At 28.1% G+C, this 14,241-nt stretch overlaps 2 non-coding genes across 2 annotated transcripts; both read left to right on the top strand.

The window, feature by feature from the left end:
- Positions 1-12,038: 12,038 nt before the first annotated feature.
- On the top strand, positions 12,039-12,110 carry TRNAM-CAU (transfer RNA methionine (anticodon CAU)). Its single transcript has one exon. It is a non-coding gene; the product is annotated as a tRNA-Met (tRNA).
- A 346-nt stretch (positions 12,111-12,456) lies between these two features.
- Positions 12,457-12,528, top strand: TRNAM-CAU (transfer RNA methionine (anticodon CAU)). Its single transcript has one exon. It is a non-coding gene; the product is annotated as a tRNA-Met (tRNA).
- Positions 12,529-14,241: the final 1,713 nt, after the last annotated feature.

Below are 14,241 nucleotides of genomic sequence, written 5' to 3'. Positions count from 1 at the left end.
AGAATATGCGGCCAGATATGAAACCGTAATAGTCCATCATTACAACACTCGGCCACATGTTGCAGCACCTGTTAAAAACTATTTATAATGGTGTGGTTGAGAAGTTTTGCCTTACACGCATTATAGTCCATACCTTGCCCCGTCCGACTACTACTTGTTTTGATCGATGCAAAACGCTCTCTCTGGGATACGTGCACTTTATAACAGGGTATCCGAAATTGGCCTCAAAAGATGAACAGTTCTTTTGGAGCGGAATCCATATGTTGCCAGAAATATGGGAAAAGTTCATAGCTAATAATATCCAATACTTTGAATAAGTTGATATTGTACAAACTTTTCAAAATAAAAGCTAATACAATTTCTAAATAAAGCACCTTGTTACACTTTGATTCAGTGTTATCCCAGAATGAATTAAACTTTCATTTTTCGTTGGGAACATCTACAACATTTTATTACACCCTCCATAAAGAACACATTGCATAAAATCTAATCTTCAAACCTTATGGAATATTTCTTTGAAATTTCATAAAGTTTTTATGAAAATTCCCAAATACTTATTTCAAATGATTACGTGGGTATAAATAAATTTAGATTTTTTGGTCGCAAATAGGAATAGGTAAACGTTATCATAGTGAGAAGGGTATATATAAGTTTGTCATTCCGTTTGTAATTTCCACAATATAATTTTCCGACTCTACAAAGTATATATATTCTGGATCCTTATAGATAGCGGAGTCTCTCTGTTGAAATCAATTTTCTGAAGACCCCAGATAAATAAAATCAGCAAAATCGGTCCACAAATGGCGGAGATATGAGGAAAAATCCAGGACAACTTCGATTTTTCACCTATTTTTGACCTATATCTGTATTAATAAGTCATTAATATAGACAATATGGATATATAATGATAGATATTTAGATAAAGTAAGTTGGACCTACAATGGTCAAAATCGGAAAAAATATTTTTTAATCCGAATTTTTTTTCACAAAAAAAAAATTAAAAACAAAAACAATTTTTCAAATTAAAAAAAAACAAGTTAGAACGGTATATTCGACTTTGCCGAATCTTAAATACCCTCCACCTGCATACATATTTTTTAGGTTAATATCATCATAGAATTAGGTATAGCGATTTTGGTATATATGGGGATTATTTATGACGAATTTCAACTTAATAGCGATATTTATAAGATATTTATGCTAATTTAAGTGATTTTTGTAAGTGAACTTTATATGGGGGCTACGGTCAAATATGGGCCGATCCAAAAAAAAATGTAGTGTTGTGATTTATTTTAGCACGAATCTTATTTTTGCTGAATTTTGTATGGATTCTGCAATTCTGAAGGCATTTATAGACCATAGCACCATATTTCGGGAAGAAATTTGTATGGGGGCTAGGAGAAATCATGAACCGATTCTTATAATTTTAATCAGAGTTGGTCCTTTTATTATGAAAATGACGTGTGTAAAGTTTTATGGTATTATCTGCAATATATTTACACAAATAACCAAAAACATGTGAAAATTGACATAGTTTTTAGGTTGTCTCACATTTTGGTTCATAACTCTGGTTCTACTGAACCGCTTTAGATTATTTTCAATACCAAATTGCTTAGGACAACAATAAACATATTTTTTGCAAGTCTACCAATTTTGTTTGCGTATTTTGGACGTGAGCGTGTTTTAGAGAGACACACAGACGGACATGGCTCAATCGACTTAGAATTTCATAAGGATCAAGAAAATATATACTTTGTTGGGTCTCAGATGAATATTTCTCAATGTTACACACGGAATGACAAAAATATATATACCCTCATTCACCACTTATGGTGGTGGAGGGTATAAAAATATTAAAATTTAAATCAAAAAAAATTTTAAAAAAGAAAAATTTATAAATAACATTTCGAAAAATTTTTTTTTCCAAAATGAAAAAAACTACTTTGAAAAAAAAAATAAATTTTGTTTACCTAAAAATATTTAAAATTTGTATTTTGAAGTATAATTTGGAGAAGGGTATATAATAAGCCGAAATAAGCCAAATTAACCTTACCGAAATAATTTACATTAGGTTACCATTTCAAATCGGTACCTTGGATAAAACGTATTTCGGATTTGATAATCCGACGCTCACTTCTCAAAATTCTATTAAAAATAGCCATAACCTATCATACTTGAACCATTTCTCTAAAATAGCGCAAACTATTTTGGGTGAGTCTGATATTTAATTTAACCGTACCCAGCAAAAAATCACAGCATTTTCACTGAATACAATGTAGCTATATTTTCTGAATTTACCACTCTAAGGCAAAACTGATAAATAATGTTACGTAACGTACCTAGTGATTTGGATCTAAATTTTGTTGCTCAGGCCGTGTAACTTATAAAAATTTTAAACATAGTTAAGGCTTAATCAATATTTAAATATATTTTTTTCATACAAAAAAGTATTTAAACATTGATTGCTAAGTTTAAAATTTGTATAAGTTACCCGGCCTTAAAGAGTCAAAAAATTAACATTTGTACATTATTAAAATTATAAAATAGACGAAATACTGAACGAACGATTCGTCAACAAACGAATTTGTTACAAATTTTGTTTTACATATGTCAAAATTTAAAATGTTCAAAGAAATTCGTTTTCCAATATAAAAATGGTTTTATATCAAACATTTAATCCGGTGACTTATGGCAGTTAGATGCGTCTATTGATAAGTAAGAAACTTTTTACCATATCCAGGTTCATGCAGTATTTATTTTAATGAGGTCGAAATAAATAAAACTCAATTTCCCAAAAATTTTAAATGAACAAAAAATTACGTTTTGTTCTGCGGCTCTTCAAAGATTGTAATGATACAGAAATTATTACAAATCATGACATTTACATTGCTGACTTAATCTATGTTTTCAATACTGTAAAAGTAGTAAATTTTCATGAGTCAGTAAATGTTAAATAGTATTGTTACGATTTTACCTTTTAAAAATGGTGGTTTATTTCCTTATTTTTTTTAAAAAAATTCTTTGTGTTCTTTGACATAGTAGTAGTGATTTTGCTTATGATTGGTATGCTCCTCTTTTTGCTGGGGTAACATAGTGCAATAGGTTTTATGATAAATCATTTATTTTTTCACATTTACATTTAATTTTGATCCGGATTTAGCCAACCCTCTATACCAAATCTCTTTCTACGCATAATACTACAACTGAATTATAGTATTTTTTCAAATGACCTCATTCAATTGTAAATACACTTTGTGTTGTGTGATCAATCAGGAAACATTCGTGCGAATGATAAAAAAAATTATAAATGATGTGGTGGTCACTTTAGTTTATATGTAAGTAGTAAATCGTTGCATACAAACGACAAATATTCATTCAGTCATTCAGTCAGTCATTCTCTTTCCTAGACACACAAATAAATCATACACATTATGTGCCACAATTTATTACATTCGTTCATTTGTTCTCATTCGTTTATTAAAAAATTATAAATGAAAATTGATTTTGAACTGAATATGTAGAATAGAAACGATGCGACTTGTATAGTGGGTCCCGCATACTCTCGGTTTTGTGTGTTTTTGCGCCAATTTCAATGACATTTATGCCTGACATTACTGATGATTGCGTTGTTGTTGTTATTGTTGATGTCAAATTGTTTCATTTCTTTGTTGTTGCCGCCTGAATGTACATAAATATTTACTTAAATATGTAAATGTATATTTTACTTATAAATATTGTCTGATGTGATTGACCAGTTAAAAGATGTCTGTCCGTCCTTCTGTTCATTCATCCATTTATTATTATTTTTCTCCTCTTTTATCAAAGAAATTCTGATGAACAGATGATACATTTTTATTATTATTGTTGTAAAATATTTATTATGTTTATTCTATTTGTCGACTTAATAAATTTCTGATAAAAATCTCTGATAGGTATACAAAAGAAAAAAAAATGTATTGCGAAAACAAATAATTTAAATCAGCTTTTCTGTTTTATTTATTGCTTCTTTATAAAATGTAATTAAAGACATGTGTATAAGTAATAACTAGAATGTATAAAAATTCATGATTGATTTTATTATGATTCTCAGAATGTGAATAAGTTCTTAGGAAATTTTTATAGTGAACATTTAAAATTTGTTTTTTGGGAATTTTTATTATCCAAAATAAATAAATAGTTTAATCAATATATGAAATTGGCTTTAAAATAATCAAACATCAATATTTGGGATTTTATTCCAATTACATTTAAGAGCTAATTTGTTTAGCTTGAAAAATTATTTTAAAATATGCATGTATCACTATATCGATCCCTTAGCGCCAAATTATCGTAAGCGACAAAACACAAATTTTACAATAGAAGGTTTTTTCGATTATTTTGAAATTTATACATAAAATTAAAAATGTTATGATGCGATATAATATAATTTCGTTCAAGCTATTTGTCTATTTTTCAAAAATATTTATAACTTTTGACAATTAAAAATTCATGGAATACTTTATTGAAAAAGATGACAAAAAATGTTTTTTATTGAATTTTTGCATAGATACAAATTTTTCGAATTGAAATAAAATTGTTATTTATGAATAGGTTTTAATGAAATTTCATAGTTATGTAAAATTTTCTATTTTAAATGGAAAAATAAAAACGAATTTCGAAATTTATTATCAGCAATCCCGTAATTTCCAAAAAATTGTTGATAAATCCCAAACATTTAAATTTTTAGTTTTTGGCTATAATATCCATCCATAATATCTGAGTTATCGGAACCCTTTACAGAATAATTAAAAGCATATTGGGCCATCTAAAATCGGTTACTATATTTTGATATCGAATATGCGATTTGAGAATTATTGCCTTAAATTTTAATTTTACATAAAAAAATAGGTGTTTTTTAATGGTCCTGGTCCCCTCGGTAAGAAAAATTTTTATTTTTTTTTCAATTAAAATATTTTATTAAAACTTAGCTTTCAGAATGTATAAATTCCTTATACATCCTCTTAGAATTTTTTTGCGATAACTTAAAAAGAAAAAAAGTTCTTTTTTCCCAAAAAATTAGCGAAAAATTGGCTTTTTAAAATTTGTTAAATTCAAATGCATATAACTTTGGACTTAGGCATTATTTTTAAACACTTCTTTTTCTATTTGACACATACATATGTTGTTAGTCTAATGAAGGAAAACTGGAGAAAATCGGAAAATATTTGGATACGCTGTTATCAAAAAACTGGAGTAGGCTGGGTAAAACTGTAGAAAATTTAATTTTCAAATCCGAATATCTCCTAAGCTATAAGAGATAATAGATAGCTACGTATTGCTCGATGAGGAGATTCAGAATTTGGAGAGCTAGATCAAAGTATTAAAATGTCCTTTTATAAGGTTTTTACGATTTTTTCATATTTCCCGCAAATGAAGTATTGCTATCATTTGATATGCGCTTTCAGTACCTTATCAGAAATTTTCGTGAAAGTTTAAAAATATTCAAACTTTTGTAATTTTTGCAAAAATTTTGAGATTTTCAAATTTCTATATACAATTATTAAAAGTAATTTGAAATATAAATTCATAGAAGCGTTTTTTATCGATATTCTAGTTCGAATTTTAATTGAATTTTTCCAAGATCTGATGTTAGTTATATGCTCAATACAATCACCATTTGTATAGAAATAGCACTTCATAATAAATATTCAAATAAAATATTTGTATGATTTCACAGAAAAAAATATTTTTTTCATAATATGAGTGAATCGAAAATTAAATAGCAGTCAACGAAAGCATATCAAATGCAAATAATGAATAAAGTCAAAGGAACATTTTTTAGGGGACCAGGATAAGAGCAAAGCTGATTCTTCATTTCTGTGTGTTAGTTTCGCTCTGCAAAAGGTACTTAATACAGCAAACGGAAATGCTATAACACTGTTTTACTCTAGAAAGTATGCATTCTACAACGAATGCTTTTACGAAGGTGGCACCAGAAACGAGTATTGTTTTTTATCTGTCTTCAAATATTTAAAACTTGTTCGTCTATCAGTCTTTATTGTGACAGCTGTAGGGGACAAAATTGAAACAGTGCTATTCTTGCGACATTATTCGCAACAATTTACGTTCTGCTATATTTGAAAAAATATAAGAGTGTTCATCATAACAAAATATCGGATTAATGCTTCTACTGTATCCTTAACCTTCGCTTTACCAATACCCACCCGGGTGACCACATCGATTTTATTGGTTTAATATTTTTTTTAATTTTGTTTCGATTTAAATGAAATTTGTACTCACTGAACAAATTCTAGAGTTCTATAGAATTTAATAGAACCATTTTAAACTTTTTATACGGTTTTTTCAATTTTTTAAAATTTCGTTCGTCGCATATATTTATAGAAGTGTAGTGTCACCCGGGTGGGTATTGGTAAACCATGTACATAAAAAACCTTTGGTAAAGCGAAGGTTAATGGGTTTTAAAACCGCCACTAATATTTGGAACAAGCCATTCATCAAACAGAAATGTTAAATTTAAATCTATTAAAGTATTTTTAACTAATTTTAAATTTTTCCCGGGAAAAAAATAAAATTTCCCGGGAATTTTATTGTTTAAGGTAATATCTAGAAATTTTAGTTAAACATTTTGTGTCATGAAAATATTGTTAACATGAGAGCATGAAACGTCTCTTATTAAACACTTAAAATTTTCGAGTTTAAACAGGAAGTTTTGAATTTTTTCTTTACAAACCATTTCCTTTCGAATCTAATAAAAAAAATCAGCCAAATCGCTCCAGCCGTTCTCACGTGATGCGATTACATACATGGACCATTTCATTTTCTTTATATATATATTAGGGTATTCAATTAATAAGCAAATAATTAATCGGGGTTTAGATTTAATCGGTTAATTTTAATTTATTCGATTAACCGAATAATTTCTATTTTAGTTTTAAACTGAAAATAAAACCACGAATTTTGAGTACTTACATATTTTAATATTTTATTAATAACAGAACAAAAACATAAAAAAACATAACAATTCAACCAAAAAATAAATAATTTTCTTTAGTTTTAATAAAAATTGACTTAGAAAAAACTCTCTCGCTGATTGCAGATGTTGGATAAATTGAAAGTAAGGCATGATCAAGAATATCCAATATCTCAGTTCTTTTTTTTAGTTTTTTTCTAAGCATATAAAATCCTCCATTATACCATTGGAATCCTTTTTGGATTGTTTTTAGAATTCTTTTAATAATTTCAATAAGTTCTGATAAAATACTCGTTTCAATAATGTCCCCTGTATACATGTAAAATAAATTTGTCGGTTGTTATACTCACTAAACATGTTTCTTGGATGTTTGAAAAATATGTAATTTTACTTTGATACAAATTTGAATTACAAAAATTATGTTAAAGTGCAAAAAAAAAAGAAATTTCGGTTAATCTGTTAATCGACACAAATTAATCGGTTTATTTGTTATTTGAAAATCGTCAATTTTGAATTATTCGAACAGTTAACCGACCAAAATAAATCTGTTAACCGATAGAATACCAGAATCAAATTTGTTTGGATATAAATCTGGCATTTCTAAACGGCTGGTCCGATAAAATTTTAGCCAAGGAGTATTCGAGTTTAAGTTATTAAAAGGCTCCAGGAGCTCAAATTAGGGTACCTAAGACATGTAAAATTTTTAAAAACGTGCAATTTTTTTGTGTCCCCTCTGATTTCAAAGATTTTTATATTTTTGGAAAGCGCTAGGTCTTCGAAAAACATGCTTGGATGTGCTATTTTATTTATCTCTTACAATTTCCGAGTTATAGGCATTTCAAATTTGAAATTTTAAAATTTTTCTATACACTTTTTTAAAATTATAAGTCGTACTTTTGGACCGAATGGACTCGATTTCTTTTTAGTTAGACAACTAAATTGTGAATAACAGACAAAAGATTTTAGAGCAATATCAATTATGGATCCAAAAATAAAAGATTTTCAATTTAAATATTCAAAAAATAGTTGGTTTTTGCTGTTTTTTGGGCGAAAAGGTGACTTAACTCTTTTTTTTATTAAAAATAAACTTTCTTTAAGCATATATAATAATTTTATATTTTTCTGTAAGGTATATTTACGGAGAACATTTTTGTATAAAAAACGTTTCCTATTTTTCGAATATGTCTCCCAAATCAAAATTTCAAATTTGGGCCAAATGTTCTAAAATCCCATAGCAGGGATCTCTAAACGGAAAGCTGATTTATAAACCTTGATGTGTTTCCTATTTATCTCTGAAGTATTTTCCCAGCCCAGAAGGAAATGTGGACCCCATGGGCAAAATTGTAAAAAATAAAAATTTGCGATTTTCGCCCTAATTATTAGGAATTTTGGGATTCTCTTTGAGCTTTTTACAGGTTTTTTACACTTTGTTATTTAGAATGACAATTTTAAAAAACGTTGTACAGTTCATTGAGTTTTGTTAATAAATAAAGATTTTATTATATATTACATATTTATTGAGATTCTAAAAATAAAATTTGTATCAAAATTTTAATAAGATTGGAAATATTAGGAACAATTTGATCCACCTTTATTCCGAAATATTTTTTTTTGTTTAGATAAGTTAATTTTTGGTCTTACAAAAAAAAGTCAATATCTCAATTAGATTCAAAAATATTGCACTTTTTCATACTAAAGAATTTGTATAAATTTTCTTAATATTTTATTCAACAGAAGTCATTGGTTCTGACTCAATCACATTTTAGTCACATCACATTTTTGCAATTTTGGAAATTTTTCACTAACCGATTCCCGGGAGTACAAAGAAACTACAAAGAATTCCTATTTATAGAATTAACCTTATTGAATCATTATAAATTTCTTGAATCTATTACTAAATAGCTTAAGTCAACTTTTATCAATTCATTTTGTAAATGATTAAAAGCAAAACAAAACTGGATGAAGAAAAAACTTTTTAATTCCATTTGTAGTAGATTTTTTCGTTATTATTATTTCAACGATAAATGAATTCAATAAAAGTTTTTAAATAAAGCTAAAGAATTAGATGTTGGGAATGGCTTTTAGTGAATTAAGCTTAAATTGAAAACCCCTATGAATGATACACAGAATATGGTTATCAAATGAATGAGATGTTTTAATTATTCAAGTTCAAATATATTCTTGACATTTTCCTACAACTGTTTCTATATTTTCATGACATTATAATGGAGTACTATATTCCTTAATTTTGTCTTAATTTTTTTAGATTTTAAAATTTTTTATAGTACATTTTCTTCATTAGAGAGATAACAAATTTTATTTGCACTATCACAGCTAGAAATATGAAATTTTTGTATGTGAAACTGCAACATATGCCTTTTTTAACAAATGGAATGGAACCTTCAAAGGATATTAAAAGATTAACGTTTTGACATTCATATCGCTAGATCAGGTATAAACTGAAAAAAAAAGAAATTAAAATTTAACTTGCTTTGAAAATTGTGCGAAAAAATAGCACCAGATTTAAAACTGTAAATGCAATTTGACTATATGAAGTGTGTAGTTTCAATGTATATGGACTTTATCATGTGTTAAAAAATGTTTCGACTTTTGTTGAGCGTTATTATTTGTCACCTGAATTATTTCTACATTAATGACATTATAAATTTCCAATAACAAAATAATTCGCTAATAATGACGGTTTTCATCAACATCAACATAAAAAGGGATAATTTAATATACTTTTACTTTGTAAACGACATGGTTTTGTTTTCCATTTTATGGCTTTTCATAATCTTTGCTCATAAAACTCTTTATGATTCTGGCAAAGAAACAAACCAACCAACCAGAAAAAAAAAATACGAAAATACTAATAAAATCGAATAAACAACCTTTTGGTGTAAACATGCTCCTACTTATGATGCACTGTTTTGTTTTGTATTTCTCGTTCTTTTCTTGAGTGACAATAAGCGTTAATCCAATTACATTTCAATCACAAATCACTGCTTAAGTTACTGAAAGTACAACATCTCAGATACATTCAGCCACAAACAAACACTTACATGCGCATACACAAATAAACCAAATCAATCTTTTATCCTTAAAACACACAAACAAGCAAAGGGACTACTTACCGATTATTGTATCCTTAGAATGTTTCAAAAGAGTCCTTTAGGTAACTTTAACTCATCCTGGCAATGTGGCATGTTCATAATCTTGGACACAAACACACACAATTTGGGTTGAATATGTGTAAGTTCATTGTATTTTCTTAAAAAAAAAACATCTGCAAAACTGTGAATAACATCAAGTCAGTCGTCGTCATATGCCTCGTAAAAGGAGAAAAAAAGTACTGAAAACTGAAGAAATAATTCTCAACTTGTTTTATAATTTTGTCACAGACACATCATCATCATCACAGGCCTTTTTCCTTCTCTTCAGGGTTGTGTACGAGCAGTGTGTGAATATTTACGATTTTTTCCTTTTTTTATTAAACAAAATGGTTGTTGGTTCATTGTACTTACATTTGTTAAGGAATAGGAGGGAGGAAGAAGCAACAAAAATACCCAATTACCAAAATCATAGGGGGTCATAAAACTCCATAATCTACCAGATCCTTTACCGTTTCTTGTTTCTTTCCTTTTTTTTTTGTTTTGCTGAACGAAAATGTGTTTGAATACATAAAAATAAAACATTCCCTTATTTGAGTGTTAAAATAATGATTACTACTCATTACACGTTGACTGGAATGATTGTGTGTGTAATAAAATAAAACATTTAATGGAATACTTTTTCCCAAATCCATCATTTACCACATTCAAAGAAACATCTAATTAAAAATTCACATAAAACAATTGGGGAAATTTTGCCAACAAACTAGTTTATGCTGCTCCAAGGACTAATTAACTAAAAATAATTGGAAAACGTTGTTTGTAGATGATCTAATACAATTTATATTAAAATTAAATTAAAACAAAATTTATAAAAGGGGAGCAAACAAATTGCGGCATCACAAAGTTTATAGTTGCTTCAAAATACTTATTTTGTTTTGACTCCCCAGGAGCTACATTTCAAATGTATAGCACTGAGTTGTTATGTTTTTCCTAATTAATTTGCTTAAAACACATATATTTTGTCTAGTTTTCAAAAATATTTATAACTTTTGACAATTAAAAATTTTAATGGAAAACTTTTTTAAAAAATATGACAAAAATTGCTTTTTATTGAGTTTTTTTAACTTGTAATCGGGAATCCCGCAATTTCAAAAAAAAAATATTGAAAAATCCTAAAAATGGGATTTTGTAGTATTTTGGCTATAATATCCATACCAGGAGCGAGGCAATCAGAATGCTTTACAAAATGAGAAACCGGAGAACAAAAGATACTTTTTTGAAAATTTAAAAATTTTGGGAAATTGATTTTTTCTAGAAGATTTCAACCCAAATATTATAAAAATACCAAAAAGTCAATTTGTAAAAAAATTCGAAAAAGTACCTATTGTTCTGCGTTTGATCAAATAGTTATTCTTTAAATAAGGCCGGGTAACTTATCAACATTTTTTATCGCCGTTCGAAGTTTATTTAAAAATGGATTCATTCCTTATCACTGTACGAAGTGTAGACATAAATAGGCAGATCGGAAAAATTTGTGTGAGACCGCCATTACAAAGAAAATTGTAATTTCGAGAGTCTTTAAGCTTTGTCTGAATCACTTATATTATTACGATGTTTGGCTGAAACTCCCAAATAAAGGCAATAGTTATAATTGAAGAAACTTTCGCTTTACTTTCGTTTCAATTCCTAACACTTTGACGACATAAATGTTGATATATAAACAGCTGTGAAAGTTTATATTTTTTAAATAAAGTTTCAAGCTAAAAAAAGTAAATAAACTCCATTAAGGAAAAAGTGATTTTTAAAAAAAAAAATTGGCTTTTGGATGGTGGCATTGTACGTAATAGGGTTGTATCAGAAATCTATTCGTATTTTTTATATTTTGCTTCAATAGGGGCAGCGAAGCGAACGGGGTTATGCTAGTTATGAGGTTTAATTATTACATATCGATGTAAAGCAGAGTGGCGCAGTGGAAGCGTGCTGGGCCCATAACCCAGAGGTCCGAGGATCGAAACCTTGCTCTGCTAGTGTTGAGATATTTTTTTATTTAATTTAACTTATTTTTTTTTAATAATATTTTTAGATGTGTACTTATTACGTAAATCCTAAAAGAAATCAAAGATTTAGAAAAATTAAATAACTTTTAAAAGAAAAAAATAGAAAATCGTTGTGAAACCTTATAATTTGTATTGTTTTTTGCTAAAAATTAAATAAACTACATATATAAATACACTTAATTAACTTGTAATTAACTCTTTCTGACTTAAGAAAATTTTAGTAATGTTAACATAAATTACCTCTGTATATTACAGAATAAATTACTTAGCAATTAATGTAAGGAATATCATTAAAAATTAACAATATATTTTTAGAAGCAGAGTGGCGCAGTGGAAGCGTGCTGGGCCCATAACCCAGAGGTCCGAGGATCGAAACCTTGCTCTGCTAGTGTTGTATGATTTTTTTTTAAATTTTTAGTTTTATAGATAAATAATTATTTTTATTTTATAAAATACATGAATTTATTATGTGTATTATTTTAAGAAAATCTATTATTTATTGTTTCCACTATCAGCAAATAGAAAATTACTGTTTGTTGATTTCGACACTGATTCAAGAGAGTTTATATAATTTCCTATATACAGTAGGGATATAATTATTCAAAATTTTTGCAAATATGCAAATTGGCATAGCATAGTCGAATAGATACTACAATGTCCATCACGTGGTGGTATGCCAAAAATTTCGCCAAAATTATTTATATGCCTAATATACAGGCTTTCAACTAGAGATGCTAATCGAGACTGATTTTTGAAAATCCCGCCGTTCGGGATTTGGTTAAGGATTTTCGGGAAATCTAAAATCCCTAAAATTGTAAGAAAAAAACGTACATAATTATGTATTTACAATACAATCGGGATTCCCCATTTGGCATCTCTACTTTCAACTAACTCTTTAGCTATTAAGGTCTTTTAATAAGGGAACCTTGTATGGTGGGGGAACTGAAAAAATATGTGGTAATAAATCTATAACTTCTAAACGAATAGTCCGATCTGAAACCAAATTGCGGTGAAATTATGCAAAATTCAAAATGATGCGAAATTATTGTTCTCGATCCGATTTGAATTGTTTTTATATACATTAATGAAAAAAATACTGCTATAGCTAATAGCGCACCCAAAACTTTCCAGATTTTGGAAAAGAAGGCACAATTTGATATATAATACATATGTATATCTTGTTTGGTAATGTAGTAGTAGGCAATGCAGTGATCAAAAATATATTACAAAACAACAAGATTCTGTAAATTTTCAGAATGTTGTGTCAGTATGATTTTGAATGTATACATTTGACTAGAGGAAAAGATAAGATATACACGTTATAGTATAATGATTATATATAAAAGTATAGAAAGTTGTGTCTTCTTGTTACGAACCTGTTTTACCAATGCCAGCCCTTACCCTGCCAACTCTGCGGCATCATCCCATGGGAGGAGTTCTCAACCCTCTGGCTAGGTCGCAACAAGAAAAATTCTAAAATGAAATACTAAAAAAAAATAAACACTTACACATTATTGTCAATACCACTTAATAGGGAGGTAGGTATTGACCTCCAATCGCCCTTATTCCCAACCATAACTGTGGTAGATCCCTGTCTCTTTTTCCACAGTCCCATAAACCCGCCTTTCGTCGCCCTGTCTGACTCAACAATCCCCCAAAAGATTATTTACTCAAACTTTTTCATTTTTCTTAAAACATATAAATATAACCGTTTTATTGATAATTCTCTATCTTATTTATATTACTGATATTTCTTAATATTTCTAACACATACATACTAATACTTAATAATAACATTCACTAATTTTAATTTATATCAGATTCCTAAATTTTTATTATATTTTTTTTCATTTGGTCGTTACTTTTTGTTTTTAAACATTTTTCGTACCATACCTTAGAAAAATGTAATTACTTTTTTCTACAATTACTTTATTTTTTTCATATATTCTATATTTTTTCTTTTAGCTTCTTTAAACACTCAAATTGATATCCTCACTTTCGGATTTACGATTTACTACCTACGCCTGAAGGAGCTCCCTAATGACGTTATATCGTTTCGGCTGTTTTGTTTTTCCGCGCCTAATTTGAGCACTTAAGGTAA

The sequence above is a fragment of the Calliphora vicina genome, chromosome 4 (genome assembly GCF_958450345.1).
Source record: "Calliphora vicina chromosome 4, idCalVici1.1, whole genome shotgun sequence".
Lineage (NCBI taxonomy): Eukaryota > Metazoa > Arthropoda > Insecta > Diptera > Calliphoridae > Calliphora > Calliphora vicina.
The sequence above is the reverse complement of the archived record's forward strand: the minus strand, read 5'-3'. Positions and strand labels throughout refer to the sequence as shown.